Raw genomic sequence first — 16,004 nt, 5'->3', positions numbered from 1 at the left:
GATGCCATAATCTTAGTTTTCTGAATGTTGAGTTTTAAGCCAACTTTTTCACTCCCCTCTTCCACTTTCATCAAGAGGCTCATCACCTTCTGCCATAAGGGTGGTCATCTGCATATCCAAGGTTATTGATATTTCTTCCAGCAATCTTGATTCCAGCTTGTGCTTCATCCAGCCCAGCAATTCTCATGATGTACCCTGCATATAAGTTAAATAAGTAGGGTGACAATATACAGCTTTGACGTACTCCTTTTCCTATTTGGAGCCAGTCTGTTGTTCCACGTCCAGTTCTAACTGTTGCTTCCTGACCTGCATACAGATTTCTCAAGAGGCAGGTCAGGTGGTCTGGTATTGCCATCTCTTTCAGAATTTTCCACAGTTTGTTGTGCTCCACACAAAGGCTTTGGCATAGTCAATAAAGCAGAAGTAGATGTTTTTCTGGAACTCTCTTGCTTTTTCCATGATCCAGCGGATGTTGGCAATTTGATCTCTGGTTGCTCTGCCTTTTCTAAATCCAGCTTGAATATCTGGAAGTTCACGGTTCATGCTTTGTTGAAGCCTGGATTGGAGAATTTTGAGCATTACTTTGCTAGTGTGTGAGATGAGTGCAATTGTGCAGTAGTTTGAACATTCTTTGGCATTGCCTTTCTTTGGGACTGGAATGGAAACTGACCTTTTCCAGTCCTGTGGCCACTGCTGAGTTTTCCAGATTTGCTGGCATATTGAGTGCAGCACTTTCACAGCATCATCTTCCAAGATTTGAAATAGCTCAACTGAAATTCCATCACCTCCACTAGCTTTGTTTGTAGAAACGCTTCCTAAAGCCCACTTGACTTCACATTCCAGGATGTCTGGCTCTAGGTGAGTGATCACACCATCATGGTTATCTGGGTCATGAAGATATTTTTTGTATAGTTCTTCTGTGTATTCTTGCCACTTCTTAATATCTTCTGCTTCTGTTAGGTCCATACAATTTCTGTCCTTTATTGAGCCCATCTTTGCATGAAATATGCCCTTGGTATCTCTAATTTTCTTGAAGAGATCTCTAGTTTTTCCCATCCTATTATTTTCCTCTATTTCTTTGCATTGATCACTGAGGAAGGCTTTCTTATCTCTCCTTGCCATTCTTTGAAACTCTACATTCAAGTGGGTATATCTTTCCTTTTCTCCTTTGCCTTTAGCTTCTCTTCTTTTCTCAGCTATTTGTAAGGCCTTGTCAGACAACCTTTTTGCCTTTTCGCATTTCTTTTCCTTGGGGATGGTCTTGATCACTGCCTCCTGTATAATGTCATGAACCTCCGTCTCAGGAGGCTCTGAGTAAATAAAAGCTGGTCCCCACGTTCCTAGGCTTCAGTGATGTACTCCATCGTGGAGCGGGGGAGGAGGATAAAGATGAAGGAGAAATCCACTACTCCCCCCCACATCCCCTGCCCTGGTCAATTAGAACTCCTGGTCCAGTTCTGAGTCTCACAGGAGGCACACAGCCCTGCCCTTTGGGTTTGAGGAGGAAGATAAAGCATCAGGTCTCCTGAATCCCTCTCAGGGACACTTCACGGTCCTTGACCCACAGGGAACTCAGTAACTTTCCAGGATGCTCCTTCCCTCTGGACAATTCTCCTGAAAAATTCTTCCTTGGGCTAAAGAGAAATCTGCTTAGGACAGAGACCAACTATTTCCGGAGACCGCAGAGAGATGGATAAGGATTTTCCATCTCCCTGTCCCTCAGCAGTTAGACCAACTAAGCTTCAAATCCAAGCTCCTTCTCTTGCTTGTTGTATCATTTTAGGCAAATCACTTTGATTTTGAGTTTTCATTTCCTTACATGTAAAATGGAAGAAAGAATCTTTTCTGAGCTGGTTGTGAGAATTAAGTGAGATAATATAGATACTGTGCAAAACGCTTTGTTTTGGTTTTTGTCACTATGAGAGTAACAGAAGAATTCTAATCGAAATCATAACCAAAGTTTAAAATAAAAATAAAAAGATATTTGACAAATAAAAAGAGGACATTCTTTTCTCATCACCCAAATATAACTAACATTTTGCAGTGTTCTTTCTACTCTTTATGCTGCTTGAGAGTGTGTGTGGTGGTTTGTTTATTTGTTTTTAATTTTTGATTTACTATAAAGTTGCAAAAATAGTAGAGATTTCCCATATATCCCTCAGCTAATTTCAAATTCCCCTGTTGGTAGCATCTCCTGTTACCAGGGTGCATTTGTCAAAACTCAGAAACCAACATTGCTGCATTGCTGTAAACTGAACTACAGACTTTATTTGAATTTTATCTATTTTCTCACTGATGTCCTTTTTCTGGTCCAGGATCCCAACAAAGATTCCCTGTTGCATTTAGTCATAACGATTCCTGTCTGTGACACTTTCTCAGCATTTCTCTGACCCTGTTTTTATAACCTTGATTGTCTTGAAGAGTACTCGTCAGATATTGTCCCTCAATTTGTTGTTATTGTTGTTGCTGTTTTCTGATGTCTTCCTATGGCTAGACTGGGGTTATGAATTTTAGGGGAGGTTACTTCCCAGGTGAGGTGCCCTTCTCATCACATTCTCTGGGGCGTACATGACATATCCACATGACTTCTCACTGTGATGCTAACCTTAACCGCTGGGGTGCAGCATCCAAATAAATTATTTGGAATTCTTCTATAAGAAAGATTTGTCTTGGGCTTCCCTGGTGGTCCAGTGGTTAAGGACCTGCCTGTGCCAATGCAGAGGACACGGGTTTGGTCCCTGGTCCTAGAAGATTCCACGTGATGCAGAGCAACTAATCCTACGCGCCATAACTACTAAGCCTGAGCTCTAGAGCCCCTGCTCTGCAACAAGAGAAGATACCGCAGTGAAAAGCCTGTGCACCGCAACTAGAGAAAGCCCTGGCTCAGCAAGAGAGACCCAGGGCAGCCAAAAATAAATAAATAAATGAAGTTATTATTATTTTAAAAAATTGTCCCTCCCCCTCATTTAATTATTTATTTTATTTCATTTATTTTGGTTGCGCTGAGTCTTTGCTGCTGCACCAGGGCTTTCTCTAGTAGCGGTGGGTGGTGGCGACTCTGTTGCCGCGTGCGGGCTTCTCACTGCGGTGGCTTCTCTCGTTACAGAACACGGGCTCTCGAGTGCGGGCTCCATGGGTATGGCACGTGGGCTTAGGTGCTCCCTAGCATGTGGAGTCTTCCTAGATCAGGGATCAAACTTGTGTCATCTGCATTGCCAGGCAAATTCTTAACCACTGGACCACCAGGGAAGACCCTCCCCCATTTATTTATTCAATTATTATGTCAGTATAGACTCTTGTATATTTATTTTATACTTTGACTATAATCCAATACTACATTATTTAGTTGCTCAAATTCTTCCGGCTTTGGGAGCTCCTCCAGTCTGGCTCCTGGGACCCTTTGCCATAGCCCCATTGTTCCTTTCTCTAAGCACGTCCTTACTGCCTGGTGCTATCAGATGCTCCCGGGTCATCTTGTCTTCTCCCTGCCCTCATCATACAATCAGCCATTTCTCCCAGAAGCCAGTATTTCCTTTTATCGGAGAATGGTGTTTAGAAACCACACTGTGGTTGCTGAGAGTCTCCTTGCTACTGCATTGCCTGTTTTTTTGTCTTTTTTTTTTTTTTTTTTCCCCTTGCATTGACATTTACAGACACCACCTCCTGCCCCATGACCCAGCTGATGTCAGGTCCTCCCCTAAGTTCCAAGAAGAAACTCCTCTGGTACAAACTTCCACTTTCAAAATAAATGAGTCACAAGAAAGAAATATACAGTGTGGGGAATAGTCAACAATTATGTAATATCTTAGTATGGTGACAGATCATAACTGGAATCACCGTGGGGATCATCTTGAAATGTATAGAGATATTGAATCACTGTGCTGTGTGTCAGGAACTAACATAGTGTCATAGGTCCATTAACCTCAAAAGGCAAACAAACTCATAGGAAAAGATATCAGACTTTTGCTACTAGAAGTAGGGGTGGGGGAAGGGGAAATTGGATGAAGACAGGCAAAAGGTACAAAATTCCTTGTAACTACGACTGAGCGACTTCTCTTTCACTTTTCACTTTCATGCATTGGAGAAGGAAATGGCAACCCACTCCAGTATTCTTGCCTGGAGAATCCCAGGGATAGAGGAGCCTAGTGGGCTGCCGTCTATGGGGTTGCACAGAGTTGGACACGACTGAACCGACTTAGAAAAAAAAAGTATTAGGGTATAATGTAGAACATGATAAATGCTATTAACAATGCTATATGTTACATATGAAAGTGGTTAAGAGCAAATTTAGAGTTCTCGTCACAAGGAAAAACATTTTTTCTGTTCCTTTACTTTTGTATCTATATAAGCTGATGGATGTTCACTAATCTTCATGATGTGTGTAAGTCAAACCATTATACTGGCACCTTAAATGTATACGGTGCTGTACATCAGCTATTAATATACATCCATAAAACTAGAAGACAGATAAGTAAGTAGATGAATAAATACAGCTGCTGAAGAAGGAGACAAAGGAGGAGCAGAAGTTGCTCCTGAGTAATAATTCTCAACAGAAATTTTCAAATCCTCCCTTTTCACTTGGTGTTTATTTGTGAGCGTTTTCCTGGCGCAGAAGTGGGATTACCAAAACTGAGTAGGCAAAGCGTACTACTATTGACATATAGAAACCATCTCCTTGCCAGTCTTAGTTGTGTATTTATCTGTGTAATTATTGGCTTGGCCGAAAAATCTGTCTAGTTTTTTCTGTAAGATGGCTCTAGTAGCACTTGGTTGCCTTTAACCTCATTCGAAACACTGTTGTTAGTTTGTATTGTGACAGCTGTCATGTCAGTGTGTGTTTTAAAAAAAAAAAATTGGTGAATTTTTGTGTAGTCATTTAAATATTGAAGATGGAAGAAAAAAAGCAACATTTTTAGCATATTATGTTTTATTATTTCAAAAAAGGTAAAAATGCAAAAAACAAACCCACAAAGATTTGTGCAGCGTATGGAGAAGGTGCTGTGACTAATCAAATGTGTCAAAAGTGGTTTGCAAAGTTTTGTGCTGGAGCTTTCTCGCTGGACCAGGCTCCAAGGTCAGGTAGACCGGTTGAAGTTATAGTGATCAAATCAAGACAGAAATTGAGAACAATCAGTGTTATACCATGCAGCAGATAGCTGACATACTCAAAATATTCCAATCAAGCATTGACAATCATTTACAGTAGCTTGGTTACGTTAATCATTTTGAGGTTTGGGTTCCACAGAAGTTAAGTGAAAAAAAACCCCTTGACCATATTTGTGTATGCCATCTCTACTTAAGTGTAACGAAAACGTTCCATTTTTAAAACAAATTGTGACAGGTGACGCAAAGTGAATGTGCTAAGTCACTTCAGTTGTGTCAGACTCTTTGCAACCCTATGGACTGCAGCCCGCCAGTCACCTCTTTCCATAGGATTCTTCAGGCAAGAATACTGGAGTGGGTTGCCTTTCCCTCCTCCAGGGGATCTCCCGACCCAGAGACTGAACCATCATCTCTTGTGTCTCCTGCATTGGAAGGCAGGTTCTTTATCACTAGCACCACCTGAGAAGCCCAACATGTCTACATACTGATAGTTTTTGCATAAAAGGACTCAATTCTCACTACCCTCATGTTGAATTCCAGTATTATTAAATTGAAATAATGTGGAATGAAGAGATCATGGGGCAATTGAAGTGAACCACCGCCAACCACACCAAAGGCCAGCCTTCATCCAAAGATGGTGATGTTATGTATATGGTGAGATTGGAAGGGAGTCCTGTATGCAGAGCTCCTTCCAGAAAACCAAACAATTAGCTTCAACAAGTACTGCTCCAGATTAGAACAACTGAAAATGGCACTCAGCGAAACACATCCAGAATTAGTCAACATAAAACGTGTAATCTTCCATCAGGGCACTGCAAGACCACATATCTCTTTGAAGAGCAGGCAAAGACTGTTAACAGTGTGACTGGAAAGTTCTAATTCATTCACCATTGCACCTTTGGATTTCTATTTATTTCAGTCTTTACAATATTCTCTTAATGGACCAAGTTTCAGTTCCCTGTGTGTATGCTCAGTCATCCAGGTGTGTCTGACTCTTTGTGACTCCATGGACTGTAGCCCACCAGGCTTCTCTCTTCATGGAAATTTCCAGGCAAGAATACTGGAGCGGGTTCCCAATTCCTCCTCCAGGGGATTTTCCCAACCCAGGGATCCAACCTGTGTCTCTGAAAGACTGTAAAATGTACCTGGAACAGTTCTTTGCTCAAAAAGATTCAAAATTTGGGGAAGATGGGATTATGAAGTTGCCCAAGAAATGGCAGAATGTAGTGGAACAAAATGGTGAATATTTTGTTGAATAAAGTTCTTAGTGAAAATGAAAAATGTGTCTTTTGTTTTTACTTAGAAACTGAAGGAAATTTTTGGCCAACCCATTATTTGCTTAATTGCTTTTAAGCAATTAGGTAGCTTCTGAGGGGGCAGAGACCACGGTACCAGTCTGTCTTATCCCCTCCCATTGTACCTGCAGCATATTGAACAGGGCCTGGCACACAGTAGGTGCTCAAGATCAGCATTGTTATTGATGGGTGGAAACTACTTTCTTAGGATAGATTCCTGAGGTGGAATTTCTGGGTCAAATGATGTGCTTGTTTCTACAGCCTCCAATGGTGTATTTTAGTCCTGGTGAGAGGCTGCCATACTTCTGCTGGATGCAGTAAGGCAATGAAGGAGAGAGACGTTTTCAAGAGCTGAGGCACCCAAGAGGGCTCCAGACCCAGGAGGAGGCTCTGCTAAGCAGAGGAGATGGGATGGAGGGGACATTTCCACATGTTTCCAGAAACACCATCAAGGGTGTTCGCTGAGCCCCTATTCCGGGCAGGCCCTATACAACGGTTCACTCAGTTAATCCTCCCTATTCATAAACAAGACAAAACTAGTAAGCAAGACAAAACACAGTCCCACTTTACAGATGAGGAAGCTGAGGTTCAAAAAAGTGAAAGGACTGGCCTAAGACCAGGCAATGAAAAAGGGGAGATGCTTGGATTTTAGCCCAGCTCTGCTGCTCCTTCAGCAGGCCAGAGAAAATGGCAATTCTTTTTTTTTTTAATATATATGTTTACTTATTTTATTATTTATTTTTCTATTTGACAGCACTGGGTCTTAATTGCAGCATATGGGATCTAGTTCCCTAACCAGGGATTGAACCTGGGTTCCCTGCATTTGGAGCACAGAGTCTCAGCTACTAAACCCCCAGAGAAGTCCCGAAAACAGCAGTTCATCTCTCCGCTGTTGGTTCAGGGGACCACATAACGTAAGTCTGACAGATTTCTGCACAGCCCAGTCTTGCCTAGGATTGCAGGAGAGGTCGGTGAATAAAAAAATAGGCTTTGGAGATATAGCTGGGCTTGAATCCTAGCTCCATCGCTTAGCTGTGTGATCTTGGGCAAGTTCCTAACCTCTCGGAGTCAGTCCCTTCTGTACAGTGGGGACTGGCAAGGGGATCATTGGTGAAAATGAAGGTGGAACACAGGCAAATGGGCGCCTGCCAAGTGCTTGCTGTTATCACTCTCGTTTCCCAAGGGCCTCTTGTATCTGAGACATTTCTCAGAGACCTCAGCTCTCATTTCCTTCTCCCAACCTCCTGCTTTCTATTTTTGAAAATGAGATTCTGACTGGAAAACTGTTCTTTGCTGTTACACAATATGCAAATGGAGGATCTGGAATTTGAAGCCAGGCCTGTGGTTGCCATCATCTGAGCCCTTTCCAGATGGGAACACCCGCCTGGACCTCCCCTAGTCCCTCAAGAGCTGGGTGGGTTGTGGAGGGGGAAGCCCAGGCTCACAGAGAGGCTGGGGAGGTGCTGTGGGAAGGAGCCCTCAAGGAGGGTGCCTGCCAGGACCCAGGGCGGAGTTTTCTCCATGGCCTCTCTGTCAGGTTTTTGGAGTCCGAAGGTGACGGCCTGCTGTGGGCCACCACTGGTCAGAGTGATTTGGGGTGACCGGGGCCCTTGCTGCTGCGTTTGCACCATCTACTCTGGCATGTGATGTCCTGTGGCCTGGGGTTATCGGGCCACATTCAAGGGGGCGGGGTGGTCCTTTCCAGGAAGGGAAGGGCATGCTGAGGCAGTGCTGGACATGCTGGGTCCAGCTGTCTGCTTCAATGGCCGCCAGCGTGGCGAGCTGGCCCAAGGTGACGGAAAACACGCCGGCCATCAGGAGGGTCCAGGCCGGTGTGGACAGAGCAGGAGGATGCCTCTGCTCAAGGGTGAGCCAGCCGGCAGAGGCTGGAAGCCCTCTGCACACTGGTTGCTAGGTTAGAAGGCTTCTGTCCTGCAGCCTGAAGCCTTCCCCGGGCTCCTGTGGACTTCCTCCTCAAGCACAAGCCCTGATGGTCGTGAGAGGTGTGCGTCGAGGAGGAGCCATGTCTGGTGGTGAAGTTTCGAAGGTCTGATTCTGCTGCTCCATCTTGCGTGCAGCTCCGAAAGTTAGCTGCAAGCCCTCTTCAAGTCCCAGGACCTTGGGGAAGGCATGGGGGATATTGGCCCTGGGGGTGGGGATAGTGGGGGTCCCAGGACCCAGATCAGTAGGGGCGGCAGCTGAGGAGGCCTGTTTAGGCCTCGGAACAGGTTAGGTTCCAAAAGGAGAAGCTGGGGTGGAGCAGAACGGGAACAGAGAAAGTAGAAGCAGGGGCCTTGGGCCTGGGGAAGTGGGTGTGAGCCCAAGAGCATTTCCCCTGCACGTCCTAGCTGGGAGGGGATAGAAGCCGAAACTCCCTGCTCTCTGTGGCATCTACTTCTGTCCCAGAAAGGACTGCAGTGCCTGCGTGGCTAGCAAGCAGAGGGAAGGAAATGGGCTCAGTTCTGGGAGCAGGAGTCAGGCTTTGGGCTTCAAACACCACAAAAACCTCTGTGTAGTTTCTGGGTTTGGGGAAACAGCTGGGTCTGCAGTCTCCTCTCAGCAAAGATAAAAAGAAGTTCTCTGTCTCAAAATACTAAAAATACAGTTATCATGTAATCCAGCAATAATACTTCTAGGTATAACCCAAAAGAACAGAAAGCAGAGACTCAGACAGAAATTCAAATACCCACCTGTTTATAGTAGTATTATTCACCATATCCAGAACGTCGAAAAATCCGTGTCCAGCAACCGATGAATAAACAAAACGTGGTGTGTATGTAAAATGGAATATTATTAAGTGTAAAAAGGAAGGATAATCTGACACGTGCTACAACATGGATGAACCCTGAGGATATTATACTCAGTGAAATAAGCCAGTGACAAAAGGACAAATATCATGTGATTCCACTTACGTAAGATTTCTAGGGGCTTCCCTCATAGATCAGTCAGTAAATCATCTGCCTGCAATGCAGGAGACTCGGGTTCAATTCCTGTGTCGGGAAAATCCCCTGGAGAAGGAAACGCCAACCCACTCCAGTATTCTTGTCTGGAGAATCCCATGGACAGAGGAGCGTGGCGGGCTACAGTCCACGGAGTCACAAGAGTCGGACACGACTTAGCAACTAAAACCAAACCAAGGTATCTAGAGTAGACAAAACCATAGAGATGCAGAGTAGACGGGTGGTTGCCAGGGCCTGGAGAGAGGAAAAATTAAGAGTTATTACTTAGTGGGGATCAAGTTTCAGTTTCGTAAGATGAAAAATTTCTGGAGATTGGTATTACAACAACATGAACATACATTTTAAAAAATTAAATGTTTCTCTTTAGCTGCACTGGGTCTTCATTGCTGCGCACAGGTTTTCTCTAGTTGCCAAGAGCAGGGGCTTGCAGGCTTTTCACTACGGTGGTGTCTCTTGTTGTGGAGCACAGGCTCTAGGGCATGCGGGCTTCAGCAGTTGCAGGGCAAGGGCTCAGTCGTTACAGCTCATGGGCTCAGTCGTTACGGCTCATGGGCTCACTCGTTGCGGCGCATGGACTCAGTCGTTACAGCTCAAGGGCTCAGTAGTTGCGGCACGTGGGCTCAGTTGCCCTGCAGCACGTGGAATTTTCACAACCCCAGGATCAAACCCATGTCCCCTGCATTGGCAGGCAGATTCCTAACCACTGCACCACCAGGGAAGTCCAATGTGAATATAATTAACACTCCTGAACTATGCCCTTAATGGTAAATTTTGTTATATGTGTTTTATTATGATCTTTTTTAAAAAGTTACTTCATAAAAAACAAAAAGTTATCTCAGACTGTTTCTAAGCCTAAATCTAATGTACAACGTTGTTTATTCTTCAGAAACAATCTGCCTGACTTTGAGGTCCAGGTTGTATTCAGTATTCCTTCAACCTTGGAACATGGCTCCGTAGTCTCGGAGAAACATGTTTGCTGTTGGGAGTCCCGGGCCACTCTCATCCCAGACCCCTTGCGTCTGAAGGTTGAGAGCCTTCTCTGTCCCTGGTGCTCTGATTTTTCATGTGCTCAACCCTCTGCAGGGCTTTCCTTCTTGCTTCTGGGCACTTGTGAATCTCGTTAATACAGAGACTCTCGTTAATACAGAGACTCTCATTCTCAGTCCTAGAAACTTTCTTGTTTTGATTTTTGTTGTTGTCTGTTTTTTCTTTTTCTCCCTTTGGGAGTGACTTTTAGTCATATACTATAGCTTCTGGGCCAGTTCTCATCTCCTTGAGCTTCTTTGCTACTTTCCAGATTTCATAGACTTCATCTTCTAACCATTCCACCACTTTTTAAATTTTTATGCTTTTATATATTTTTAATTTTCAGGAAGGACCTTATGGTGCCTTCTTGAGACAGAAAACACCCTACCCAAGTCCTCCACCTACCACTGGTTTGTGGAAAAGCTTTATCCTCCTAGGCCTTCCTCGAGTTCCAAAGGATAAATTTAATCAGAGAAGTGAGAAAATGGAGAAACAAAGGAGAATAGTCAAGCAAGACAAAATAGTAATAGTTTAACCATTAAGCAAACTCAAGGACATTTAGTTACTCCTCAAGGGCTAGGGATAATATGCTGAGCCATATTCTTTGAGCTGTTTTTCAAATACTGAAACATTCATTATTGGAAAAAGTTAATTGTATGATGTCCACAAGCACATAGATCCCCAAAAGGCTGGAACCAGAATGTTGATGTTGACTCCTGATTTTCTCATCACTGACCAATCAAGAGAAAGTCCACATGCTAATCATATACCCCACAACCCCCCTCCCCTGTCTGTAAAACTTTTTCCCTGAAAGTCATCAGGACGTTTGGGCTTTTTGAGCCCTAACCCCTTGGCCTCCTTGCTCGGTGCCCTGCAATAAACGTTGTGCTTTCCTTCCCCATAACCCAGCATCAGTAGATTGGCTTTATTGCACACAGCGCAAGTTTGCTTTGGTAACGCTTCTTTAAAATTCTGCTTTTAATTCATTCTGTTCTTATTTCATGGATATTACATATCACGAGGAAGAGAGGGAGGTGTCAAAAAATTGTCTTCTGCTTTGACTCACTCTTCCAGAGAAAAAACCTTAGAAGTAATTAAGAAATGACTGTTGGAGGATGGAGGAAATGAAAAGTTCCCACCAAACTGAGGCAGTCTCTGGAGACTGAAAATCGAGGCAAGCAGCTCCATAAATAGATCAGTTTATTAGAGAGTAACTTACTCACAGGGTGGGATCTGGTGGGCAATGATCCAGAAGCACAGAAGCTGCACTCTGCACCACTGAGGGGACACTGGGCAATTTAATAGTTAACCTAAGGGGTGGGGGTAGGTGCTTGGAAACAGGAAGTGCATTCCCAGATCAAGATTTATGAATGGGCAACTGGTCTGGTGGGCACTGGGAATACATCATGGACAGCCCTCATTAGTGTTTGGAGACTAATAGACCATAGAGGCTACCTGGTCATTAAACAGGATCTATCTATAATGAGGCTAAGGATTGTTAAACAGTATCTATTACTACAAACCTCTTGATGACAGAGAAGTTATTTACTGCACCGTCCAGTCCTGAGTAGGGTCAGTGGAAAGACAGCAGGAGCTGAATGGGCACAAGATGGTGTCAGTTATGCCAGAAGCCATAGACTCCAATCCTGACATCTTGATAATGTCTTGATGGCCATCCAGCTTTATCCATCATTGTTCTACAGCAGCCACACTAGGGTCAGATCTTGGAAGGTGTCTTTCGTTTCTCATTGGCAGCAAGAACAAAGGATTCCTACTAAACATAAAAGCATACTAAGGACATACGGTTCCCCATTTACTCAGGAGAGAAGTAAGCCAGTGAGTAAAAGCATCAGCAAAGGAAACTTTGATTAATGACTGTTTTCATATGAGAAAGTGAATCAGTTATGTTGGATTCAGATGAAATTATATAAATGGACAGCATTGCTGCCCAGTAAAGGCACAAGCTCCTCCCTGCCCAGCTGTCAAACGTCTAAAACTGTATGGTTTGCATCACCCCTTTTCTCTTTCGAACAGTTTCCTGGTTTAATAAACAGATGCTCTGGAGGGGGTTATTCAAAGCTGATGTGGGGAACTGTGCTTACGCCTGGATTACCAGAATGGCATTTACACCTGTGTATTGGGGAAGGAAAATAGATTTGGCCATTCCCAGCATGACACACTATGATGGACCTGCCACCTGGACTTCATAGTAGGAAATTATGGGGAACTTCCAGTAAGAACATGTGTATATACACATGGCCCGAGAGGGAAGGAAACCCCAAGGTGCATTACATCATTCTCCCACAGGGCAGATAAGCCACAAATAGGCTCCACATATCCAGATCCCTTGTGTGGGTGTCATAAAGTGGCCCCCTGTAGGAAGCTGCTTCTTTTCCTATCTATTCAGTATTTCACGCCTATGGGTCACCTGCAGACTTCATTAGGAAGCCACCTATAATATGTCTGTGATTTGTTTGGACATGGTTGGTCCTTTCTACACACATGTGAAACTATTTACTTCTCACTAGGACTTGAGCCCATGTGCCAGGACTCAAACCCAGCCAAAACCCACAGTCTTCCAACTGAGATCATAGACCTGCTTTCAGGACCTAATGAAGCTCAGGTTCCTGGTGTCTCATTGCAGAAAGAATTCAGTGAAAGAAAAAGTAATAGGTAAGAGGTGGATTTATTTAGAGAGAAACACACTCCACAGAGTGCGGGCCAGCTCAGAGGGCAAGAGAGGGCTTGGGAGAAACATATTGCACAGAGTGTGGGCCATTGCAAAAGGCAAGTTTGGCCTCAAAATGTGGTGTGGCTAGCTTTTTGTTGTTTGGTTGCTAAGTCGTGTCCGACTGTTTGCAACCCGCCCCATGGACTGCAGCATGCCAGACTTCCCTGTCCTTCACCATCTCCCAGAGCTTACTCAAAGTCATGTCCATTGAGTCGGTGATGCCATCCAACCATCTCATCCTTTGTCTCCCTCTTCCCCTCCGGCCCTCAATCTTTCCCAGCATCAGGGTCTTTTCCAATGAATCGTTTCTTCACATCAGGTAGCTAAAGTATCGGAGCTTCAGCTTCAGGATCAGTCCTTCCAATGAACATTCAGGGTTGATTGGTTTGATCTCCTTGCTGTCCAAGGGACTCAAAAGAGTCTTCCCCAGCACCAAAAATTCAAAAGATTTTTGGGCTGAGTAATTTCATAGGCTAATAAGTAGGAGGGTTATTCCAAGTATTTTGGGGAAGGGGTAGAAATTTCCAGGAATTGGGCCACCTCCCACTTTTTGATCTTGATGGTTGGTCTTGGAACTGTCATGGTACCTCTGGGTGTGTGTGGCCAGTCACTCAGTCATGTTCGATTCTTTGTGACCCCATGACTATAGGCTGCCAGGCTCTTCTGTCCTTGAAGTTTTTCAGGCAAGGATACTGGAGTGGGTTGCCATTTCCTTCTGCAGAGGATCTTGGACTGCAAGAAGATCAAACAAGTCAATCTAAAGGAATTCAATCCTGAATATTCATTGGAAGGACTGATGCTGAAGCTGAAGCTCCAATACTTTGGCCACCCGATGTGAAGAACTGACTCATTGGAAGAGACCCTGATGCTGGGAAAGATTGAAGGCAGGAGAAGGGGACAACAGAGGAAGAGATGGTTGGATGACATCACTGATTCAATGGACATGACTTTGAGCAATCTCTGGGAGGTGGTGATGGACAGGAAAGCCTGGCGTGCTGCAGTCCATGGGGTCGCAAAGAGTCAGACACGACTGAGCAACTGAACTACAATAGTGACTCCAAACAATATGCTAGTTGCCCTGGTGCAAAACTGGTCAAATGATTCCTAGATTCCCAGAGCTTAGCGTATGGGATGGTTTCGGGTACTTGGGAGCTGAACATGGACTGCTGAGGTCAGTAGCCCATCGGAAACAGGAGGAAAGGGGGCAGAGCACACCCTTTGAAAGAATGTCATAGCCTGAGGACACAATGTAAACTGATTAGAATTAAATGGGTCCAGGATGGCAGACAAGCCGCCTTGGACTAGACCTGATCCTCAGTATATATGCTCAGCTGTAATAGTGCAAAAGTAAGACCTACAAGACCTTTTAGAACTAACACCCAAAAAAGATGTCCTTTTCATTATAGGGGACTGGAATGCAAAAGTAGGAAGTCAAGAAACACCTGGAGTAACAGGCAAATTTGGCCTTGGAATACGGAATGAAGCAGGGCAAAGACTAATAGAGTTTTGCCAAGAAAATGCACTGGTCATAACAAACACCCTCTTCCAACAACACAAGAGAAGACTCTATACATGGACATCACCAGATGGTCAACACTGAAATCAGATTGATTATATTCTTTGCAGCCAAAGATGAAGAAGCTCTATACAGTCAGCAAAAACAAGACCAGGAGCTGACTGTGGCTCAGATCATGAACTCCTTATTGCCAAATTCAGACTGAAATTGAAGGAAGTAGGGAAAACCACTAGACCATTCAGGTATGACCTAAATCAAATCCCTTATGATTATACAGTGGAAGTGAGAAATAGATTTAAGGGCCTAGATCTGATAGATAGAGTGCCTGATGAACTATGGAATGAGGTTCGTGACATTGTACAGGAGACAGGGATCAAGACCATCCCCATGGAAAAGAAATGCAAAAAAGCAAAATGGCTGTCTGAGGAGGCCTTACAAATAGCTGTGAAAAGAAGAGAAGCGAAAAGCAAAGGAGAAAAGGAAAGATATAAGCATCTGAATGCCGGGTTCCAAAGAATAGCAAGAAGAGATAAGAAAGCCTTCTTCAGCGATCAATGCAAAGAAATAGAGGAAAACAACAGAATGGGAAAGACTAGAGATCTCTTCAAGAAAATCAGAGATACCAAAGGAACATTTCATGCAAAGATGGGCTCGATAAAGGACAGAAATGGTATGGACCTAACAGAAGCAGAAGATATTAAGAAGAGATGGCAAGAATACACAGAAGAACTGTACAAAAAAGATCTTCACAACCCAGATAATCACGATGGTGTGATCACTGACTTAGAGCCAGACATCCTGGAATGTGAAGTCAAGTGGGCCTTAAAGCATCACTACGAACAAAGCTAGTGGAGGTGATAGAATTCCAGTTGAGCTATTCCAAATCCTGAAAGATGATGCTGTGAAAGTGCTGCACTCAATATGCTAGCAAATTTGGAAAACTCAGCAGTGGCCACAGGACTGGAAAAGGTCAGTTTGCATTCTAATCCCAAAGAAAGGCAATGCCAAAGAATGCTTAAACTACCGCACAACTGCACTCATCTCACACGCTAGTAAAGTAATGCTCAAAATTCTCCAAGCCAGGCTTCAGCAATATGTGAACCGTGAACTTCCTGATGTTCAAGCTGGTTTTAGAAAAGGAAGAGGAACCAGAGATCAAATTGCCAACATCTGCTGGATCATGGAAAAAGCAAGAGAGTTCCAGAAAAACATCTATTTCTGCTTTACTGACTATGCCAAAGCCTTTGACTGTGTGAATCACAATAAACTGTGGAGAATTCTGAAAGAGATGGGAATACCAGACTACCTGATCTGCCTCTTGAGAAATTTGTACGCAGGTCAGGAAGCAACAGTTAGAACTGGACATGGAACAA

The 16,004-nt window shown here is 44.0% G+C and overlaps 1 pseudogene; it reads right to left on the bottom strand.

Annotated features, from left to right (window-relative positions):
• Nucleotides 1-8,372: 8,372 nt before the first annotated feature.
• Nucleotides 8,373-16,004, bottom strand: part of LOC104981259 — a 26,357-nt pseudogene continuing 18,725 nt past the window's right edge.

Source organism: Bison bison, unplaced genomic scaffold (assembly GCF_000754665.1).
Source record: "Bison bison bison isolate TAMUID 2011002044 unplaced genomic scaffold, Bison_UMD1.0 scf7180017864516, whole genome shotgun sequence".
NCBI classification, from domain to species: Eukaryota; Metazoa; Chordata; class Mammalia; order Artiodactyla; family Bovidae; genus Bison; species Bison bison.
The sequence above is the reverse complement of the archived record's forward strand: the minus strand, read 5'-3'. Positions and strand labels throughout refer to the sequence as shown.